Raw genomic sequence first — 9,110 nt, 5'->3', positions numbered from 1 at the left:
TGCACCCTTTCTTGGATTGAAGTGTCTCATCTGTAAACTGAGACAATTGGACTACTCTCTAAAGTCCCTTCCAGCTCTACTTAATAGCTAATGTTTATATAGCACTTCAAGCTTTGCAAAGCTTTTTACAAATACTATCTCATTTGATCCTCACAACAATTCTGTTATTGTCCTCATTTTACACATGAGGATAATGAGGTACAAGGCAGACAGAGGTTAAGTGACTTGCCCAGTGTCACATGGTGTCTGAAGCCATATTTGCACTGAGTCCTGATTCCGTGATCCATCCACTACACCACCTAGCAGCCCTTAAGATTCTATGATCTTATAAAAGTGAATTGGGTCTAATATGGTAGATTTCAGCCGCTTGATAGGAATCTGCATCTTCTCTGAAGTGCACTAACACTATTGGCATTTCTCTGTGATTAGAAGGGAATAGGTATAAATTAATGCAGCTACAGCTGAGCTGAGTTATTTCTGCGAACTCTGTTTCTGAACAGCTGTTTATGGTAAATCACTGACTAGAGCCACAAGGCTACAGTAGCCTTATAAGATTAAAAGAGCACCCAGGTTTTGGGGGAGGCAGGCAGTGCTGAATTATTACAATAATGTTTTATGAGCTATTTGGAGCCTTTACAGTGTGATAAAAGGGTCACTGTATTCCAGGGGATGAGCCACCAAAGATTCAGCTTGTATTAACTAATTATTCTTATTTACTGACTTAAAATTTCAGTTCTTTTCCATGGAATAGTATGCTGATACAAATTATTTGATTTACTCCTTATTTACAGTTTAGGTCTTCTTCCTGCTCAGAATTGCATTTCATAACACATATCAAGAGGGTTCATGCATCTCCCAGATATTCCCCAGCTATGTGGCACAGGGGAGAGAGAGAAGGAAAAGAGCAAAGGAAAGGAAAGTGCATTTAGTAAGTACTATGTGCCAAGCACTGTGTTGGAGATACAAATACAAGCAGAAACAGTCCCTGCCCTCAACCCATTTACATTCTAAAGGGGAAAGTTAGGACACAACAGTGAGCTGAAAAGAAGAGGTGGGAAAATGAAGTTACCTGGTCCAGGCATGGTTCCGAGGCAATCAGGAAACGGACTGGGACGACAATGACAGCAGGTCAGCCTCAGCCTCCATAAAATGAAGGGTCCAGGAAGAATTCACTCATGGGAGAAAGGGGGTGGGCCTTGTGGAGTGATATTCCATCGTGAATGTATACGGAAGGGGCGTGGGAGACAGCTGGGCCAGAGCGAAGAAAAAATGTTCTACATCAGCCAGCAGTAGAGGTGGGCATGGTTTTGAAGTCTAGAAGAAGTTGGGAAAACAAAAGGGAGGACAATAGTATCCCAAAAGCCATGTTGGGACTAGTGGCAGCAAAAAACAAAATATCTAATACCCTAATTGACTTGAAGTACAGACTACAGAATAATAAAATTTTCAAGATGATAATCTGCGGTTCAACTATAATTGATGTCCCCTTTTGTGGCTGAGGCCTCCCAACTTCTCAAAAAGGAATTTCTGATTGTTCTAATACCTGTAATCAATAGATTCCTTCTAAAAACAAATTAAACTGTCCTCTTATCTGGGAGTTGTTAGATAGAAACTTAACTTGCCTCTCTTCCTTATCTTTATCATTTCTCCTTTGCTGATCCATCTTTCACCATTAACTCTTACCTTGCCACATGCTCCATCAGTTTCTGCCATTTCTGCAGGTCATGACATTCATTAAATTAAAGCCCTCCACAAAATGGTTCCACCCAACCTTTGCTATTTCCCTTCAAATATGGTTTCTTCTGCAAAACTAGACTACTCACAATCCCTCTCTTTTTTTTTATCCATCTCCTTTTTGTTTCTATACTGTTGTCCCAGCTCTTGCTTCCATCTCTGTCTGTTGAAATTCTTCCCTTCCTTTGAGATCCTGCTCAGGTGACATTTCCTTCCACCTGAAAGCTCCCATCTCAAAGTAATCTGTCTCTTCTCAAATTTATCATAGCAATTTGCTTAGACTTCTCTTTTGAATTTTTACATATTATGTTATCTTATCAAGAGAGAGCAGGTCTTGAAGCCAAGAACTGGATTTAATTTCCACTGCCTCTGATATACATTGATTGTACAAGCCTAGGGAAGTCATTTAAACTCTTAGTGCTCTAAGCAAATCTCTAAGACTATATGTTGCAGAGACAATGCCAATTTACATTGGTGAAGGGAATTTCCTCTCCCAGGAGTTCCCTATCCTACACTAATTAAGTCACAGTTCCAACTACCATCACTAGATTTAATAGGCTGCTTGAGAAAAGGAATCTTGTGTCTAACCAAATGCTTTACATCTGGAGGGACTTAATAAATGTTTATTAAATCAATCATTCAGTGAAGTTTAGGGAGCCTTTTTCAATTTATATCCACCTGCAAGCTTAAAGATAAAACAGGTGTGTTGTGTCAAGTGCAGGCCTTTCCACACCAAGCAGGACATTAATAAAAGCTCACTAAAGAGTTGTTCCAAAGCCCTCATCACAGCAGCATTCATTGCAAAGTGTGTAGCAGAGGTGAAAGTCGAAGCTATGGCCCAAATTGAAGATGTGCTCCATGAAACTGAGGCAGCAGTTAAATTACTTTTATTTTAGAGTTCTAGGTAGTTCACAGATGTGGAAGGAACAATATAGTGGAAATTGTTCACAACCAGCATCAATAATCCCTCATAATGCATAACCTGTACTTGGAGCAACCAAAGGAGGAATGGAAAAATGACAAAAAGGCAAAGGGAGGGAAGAAAGGCAAGAGAAAGGGAGGAGAAAAAAAGAGGAGGGAAGGAAAGAAGGAAAATGCAGGAGGTTGTCAAATAACACACTCTAATTAATCAGCCAAGAAAAATGCTCTTGAAAGTTTGAGTTTTGACAGGACTTATTATGTAACGATTACCCACCAGTTGTATTTTGGCCACAGGAAGTGCAAGAAACAACAATCAAAGGCTTGCTTATGAAAAATCCCCATCGCTGGAAAGCTGTTAAGATTTAGTTAAGCACAGAGTATATTCAGAGCAGATGCTGCCCTCCTGAGCAGCAGAGAAGTATTGCTGCTGGCCAAGTAAAAATATAAACCTCTGAAAATTACTAGGGAATTTTGACAATTTGAATCATTAATTAATCCATACACACTTATTTTTAAAAGAAGAAATTTAGAAGTAATTCTGGGCTATTACTCTAAGCATTTATTTAAATTAATGGGAACTAAAAAAATAGGAAAATAACATTATGAGGGAAATTGTAAGAAAAACTATGAAGAATTCTATAGAAATATTTTTAAATCATCTTTGTGATTTTTATTCATGGGCAACAACTTTATATTCCTAGATATCACTAAACTATTTACAATCAGAAACTCAACATTAGAGAAGAGCAGACAAAACTAAACAAAGCAGACAAAGAGATATCAGCCTTCATTATTTTGCCCATTTTAAAATCCTGTATACACAGAAGCATAAATGCCATTTGAAATCTTTAATTGCAATAAAGTTACAATCACCCATCTATTTAGCCTAACATCTTAATTCCAAATACTTAATCTGCAATATATACTTCAGCAGTTTCCCATTGCATAATTATTTTTAAAGTCCTGTTTAGAAGCAGCAACTTATTTTTTGTACTTTCTATACATTTTCTTGTAAAGTAAGAATTTTTTCTCCTCTAAGAACTAGCTCATATATTTATCTTTTATCAAAAACTAAAGGGGGTAGAGGGAGAAGGTATTACGTTTTTAAAAGTTTTTCACTTTTATAAGGAAAGATAAAATTCATTCTCACGGAACTTCACAAGTTGTATTGCTGGTGCAGGATTTCTTCCACTAGGGCAATTAAGTTGGGAATCAGATGCAAATGCCCCTTTATCATCATAGGAATGAACATTATTCAGAAATAAAGGAGCTTTCATATTTTTTATATCAAGCAATTGTCTTTCAACCAAATGATTTTGATTTGGAAGTTAAAAATCAACATAAACCATGCTGTGCACAAATTCCAAGGGAATTAATTTTTCTTCCATTCTATCCCATAGTTGCAAAGGAGAAATAAAGTTTCATTCAATGGAACCATTAGAGAGAAGAAATGACATTAGTAAGAGCTGGTATTCTAGGAAGCAGATATCTTGCACACACAGCACGGAGAAAGAAGTTTTAGAGTAGGTCAGCTTGGTGATGGTGCAAGAGGTAGGCTGTGCAGTCAGCAAAAGGTTTCACCACCTGGTACTGGTATATCATTTTGACTGCCTGGTCATCAATATGTAACCATTCAGACCAATTTGGAAGACATCTGTAGTATAATGACCACCAGTTGCACTGTTTCCATGATGATAGACCACTACAAAAATGTGGATAGTTTCTGTGGCCTTTAAATTTTTTATTTTTGACACCTGGAGAAAGTAGCTCTCAGATAATTTCCAAGTTTACAGGATACTCGATATTTTCAATAAGCTTTTGACATCCACCAGTCTTCTCATACACAAAACATTTGAGGTATAGAACAAGAATAGGAGGGAGCGTTTCCAGGGTCATTCTCTGACTAATTTCAACCTTTTGCTTGGCTTTTGTGGTAAATCCTTAGACATTCTTGCCACCAGACTTTCCAATGCATCCTGGATCGTGTCTATCTTCTCAAACTGAATACCCAATTTCAAGGTAAAAAATGGTTGCAAAGTGGCAGATTCCTTTGAACTCTGCTGGTAAACTACAGATCTTATGTGTCCCCTAGAGATGCCAGTAATTGGAGTCTGAATGAAGTCAGCTTGCAAAGTGACCAATGTTTTGTTCTGGATGTCGACTTGTTCCCACTCAACTTCACTACCTTCTCCTTATCCCTGTTCATCTTCAGGTACAGACTGTGTTTCAGGTCCATATTATTTGGTAAAAATAGGTTCAACATTTCCTCATGTGGTCCAGCTGGAATAAATTCTAGATACCCTTTTCAGAGAGGCTTGGCTAGATAACTGTCAGCAGTCTATACACAAAAGAGGGTTCAAAGGCAGCTCCAGGGTGGATATCCCTCACTATCTTGTCACCAAGAGCTTGTTTGACTTTTGGAGGTATTGGCATATTGGTGAACTCATTCATTAGTCGAACAAAACTGTCTATCATAGATGTCAATGTGCCTGGCCACTGCACTTTGGAATACACTGGAATGACCTTAATTAGATGATACCTTGCAGGGCGGGTTGGGGGTGGGGGGCAGCATGCAACCAATGCCTGCAGAGTAGCATTGATGTAGCACCAGTTTCCTTTATTGATCAGCCCCCCGGGTTGCAAAGATACTGGTTTATGTACTAACATTACTTTTTCTAGTAATTCTGCAATCTCTATGGCTGTAGGATCCCCCAAAACTGGAACAAGCCCTTCTTTGACTTCAACCTGTTTTTCAGGGACCAGAGCAGATGTGGCAGGAGGGGAATATTTAGTTTCAACATAAGCCACAGGTGAGGAAGCAGAGGACTTAGAATTGTGAAAAAAAAAAAGGGCTAGCCCAAGATTTAGCAGGTTGATTAATAGAAATTGATCATCCTGTCAGGGGTTGTGACTTCAGCAGTAGGTGAAGCATTGGCATGCTTAGCTGAGTCTGAGTCAACACTTTTCAGTGTACACTTCTACCCCACTGGCATGGGCCTTCGACAGAAGATTCAAGTATTTGTCCATAAGCAACTCCAAGATTTTCAGTGGCACCAGTATAAAGCTGTGCAACAGCTGTCCTTAATGGGCTACCCCTACTGGACTCTGAAGGGATGCAAAACTTAAAAATCAGTAACATGGCATAACTCAGGCTGCCCTGCAGTCCTGATATTGTCTAGTGTTCTAGGAAAAGAAATCATCAGTCACAAAGTTTTCTGGGCTATTTATGAGTCCTTGGTATAGCTGGTGGTAGTATAGTTCTCATAAATTTTATTTCCTCTGTACTTCTGTTGCTCAGTACTGATGAATTTGCCTGACCATTTACAAGGGCTTCTGTAGAGATATATATGGTCATTGCCATCTCTCAAAATAACTGTAGTAACCAAGTGGCCTTTTTTCCTTCTTTTTATGCTCCCTTTGTCCAAGATCTCCAGATAGGCTTTCATTTTCTATGTTTTCAGTTTTGGCATTAGAACCATTATTCAAAGCAAGCACAGGGCTTGTGAACTGGCAGTCAATGGAGTTGTAGTTGATTTCATTGTGTTATATCATCATGGTTCTTTTTGGAAGTTGTGTAACCAAGATTAAATTCTGAGGCCTCAGGGTTGAGTGCGCTTAAAATACTGTAGTCAGCGTTATTCAGTGAAGATTCATCTTGTTCCATAACTTCAGCAACACCAATTCCCCATCATGTAGTTCTTCTGGGGTCTCAGTGTCAAACAAAATTGTTCCATTATGTGGTGGAAGCTCAAAAGAAGAGTGAGGAGTCACAAAAAAGTGACCAACCTTGTCAGGAGTAAGATCTCCAAAAACATACATTGGTACATTCTATAGAATTTTTAAAAATTGATTCCTTTTTTCTATGAAATCATAAAAATTAACAAATGCCCACATTTCAACATCTTCAGAAAAAAAAAGGATTCTGTTTCATTTCATGAGGGGTACCTGAAAAAGGTCAATGCTTTGTCAGCACCTCAAAATCAGTATTTTTGAAAGTGAATTCTTCATCTTTCTCCTCCAGACTTGTTTTCTTCTCCTGACATCCTTATTTCTGTTAAGGGCAAGGCCATATTCCAACTTAATGGCACTCAAAACCATTCCCCATTCTATATTCTGTCCTCTAAATTCTACTTCCAAAAGATATCCCATATTTGTTTTCTCCCCCTGAGTTCTACTGCCTCTACCATGGTTCAGGTCCTCATTTCCTCTTGTCCAGTCTAGGAGTTTCCTAACTGGTCTCCCTGCCTTAAATATCTCTCCACTTCTCCCTTTACTGCTATCAGATTAATTCAATACAATTCAATTCAATTAGCATTTATTAAGTACCTGCTATGTGCCAGGTGGCACAGTAGAAAGAGCACCTACCCTGGCACCAGCAGGACCTGAGTTCAAATCTGGTTTCAAATATTTACAAGCTGTGGGGACCCTGGACATGTCACTTAACCTTGTTTGCCTCCATTCATCATTTGTAAAATTAGCTAGAGAAGGACTAATGGCATACTACTCTAGTATCTTTGCCAAGAAAACCCCAAATGGGGTCACAGAGAGTCAGATGCAATTGAAATGACTCAACAAGAAAACCAAAAATATGTCCGGCTCTGAGCTAGATGCTAGAAATACAAAGCTCCTCTCTCAAGGAGCTTATGGTCTCTTTAGGAGAAATAATTTATACAGAGTAGTAAATATAAAATGTATTCAAAGTAAAAAAAAAACAAGTAATTTCAGGGCAAAAAAAAAAGGTCTCATGTAGGCAGGGGCACTTGATCTTAATCCTGAGGTAAGATGGGGATTCCAAGAAGCAGAAATGATGAGATAGAACATTCCAGGCATGAGAAATAGCCTGTGCAAAGGCTTGTTTAATTTGGAAGATATTATTGAATTCTTTGTCTAATTTCTCTGTCTTCATCCCCTGAAAAAGCTACAGAAGGAAAAACTACAATTATTTTCACCTGGATATGCCTGCAGACAAAATGTAAAAATTCTAAAGAAAATAACAATGGGAGAAGGAGAGAAGCTGTAATGAATCATATATATACAGAGTTTGGTCATGCTAGAAGTGACACAATTTTGAGGTATGTGCAAAAAACTCTAAGACTTTATTATTAACAAAAAAGCTAACCCAGAGAACATCAATGACTATTCATGCATATGCCTACTTTCCTATTTTTTTTTTAATTTGAGGATGTTTCACACCTATTGAGGGCTTCTTGTAATTGTATTAGAATGAAACAAGCAGGCTTTTATAAGCAATACTCCACAGTAAACCAAGCTTTTTTGTTCAGTTGTGTCTGACTCTTTGTGGTCCGATTTGGGGTTTTCTTGGCAAAGATACTGGGGTGGTTTGCCATCTCCTTCTCTAGTTCATGTTACAGATAAGGAAACTGAGGCAAACAGGATTAAGTGACTTGCCGAGGGTCACTTAGCTAGTACATTTCTGAGGCTGGATTTGAACTTCCAAAGATGAGTCTTCCTGACTCCAGGCCCAATACAATAATCCACTGGGCCACCCAGCTGCCCAACCACCCCTTTACCATCACACAATTGTCTGAAAGATAGAGAGATTATAAGATCTCACTCCTTTTTTTTGTTTGTTTGTTGACTGTAAAATAATGCTTGATCCAGTAGAGCAGAAGTATCTCCTGAGTGGAAGCTGAACTAGATTAAAATGTAATTGGGAAATATTTAACAAAATAAATAAAAATAGAATAAAATATAGATAGCACTACAGTTTAAAACTAAGTCAATATATGGCCTGTAGGGATCACTATGTAAGGATCCGTGGCTCTCATTTCTATTTGAGTTTAATACCTTTGAATTTAATATCACTGCAGCAGAGCATAACACCACATTAAAGTCTCTCTTTCAACAAGATGTCTCCTATGTATCTATCAAAATTATACAAAATTCCTTGAAAGACTAAAGAGCAGAGATAATTTTGTTCAACCACTTTCCCAGCATTACTATCAAACTAGGCATAAACCAGGAACATATAAGCTTGTCAAATGTGATTGCCACTATTATGATAGAGATCTAGCAAAGATTCTTACACAGGAGATAGTCCCCACAAATGGCTAGGTTTGTTTGTGAATGATATTGTACTGATTACATTGAGTTCTAAGACACTGTAGAGTCTCCTAAGTAAGTTTCATAATTACTCTAAAGATTTTGACCCAACCATTCACATAGGAAAAACCAAGTGGATGAAGAATGCCTATTGTCTAGGTTATGATATATAGTTTTACTGTGTAGGAATGATAGAAATAGCAAATGGCAATCTAATTGATTTTAGAATTTAACAGGAGAAGAAATAGTAAATTTCTCTTAATGATCTCAAGCTTCTCCTGGAAACAAAGACCCACTGTTTTCATACCTTCTGGTTTTATTTTATAGCTATGAGTCATGAAAACCTGCTGTTTCAGTTAATTGAAACTAAGGTTTACCCAAAGAGAAATGCA

The 9,110-nt window shown here is 38.0% G+C and overlaps 1 pseudogene; it reads right to left on the bottom strand.

Annotated features, from left to right (window-relative positions):
* Positions 1-4,128: 4,128 nt before the first annotated feature.
* Positions 4,129-6,474, bottom strand: LOC110198813 (ubiquitin carboxyl-terminal hydrolase 10 pseudogene; annotated as a pseudogene).
* Between the last annotated feature and the right edge of the window lie 2,636 nt (positions 6,475-9,110).

This window comes from Phascolarctos cinereus, unplaced genomic scaffold (assembly GCF_003287225.1).
Source record: "Phascolarctos cinereus isolate Bilbo 61053 unplaced genomic scaffold, phaCin_HiC Scaffold_7;HRSCAF=346, whole genome shotgun sequence".
NCBI lineage: Eukaryota > Metazoa > Chordata > Mammalia > Diprotodontia > Phascolarctidae > Phascolarctos > Phascolarctos cinereus.
The sequence above is the reverse complement of the archived record's forward strand: the minus strand, read 5'-3'. Positions and strand labels throughout refer to the sequence as shown.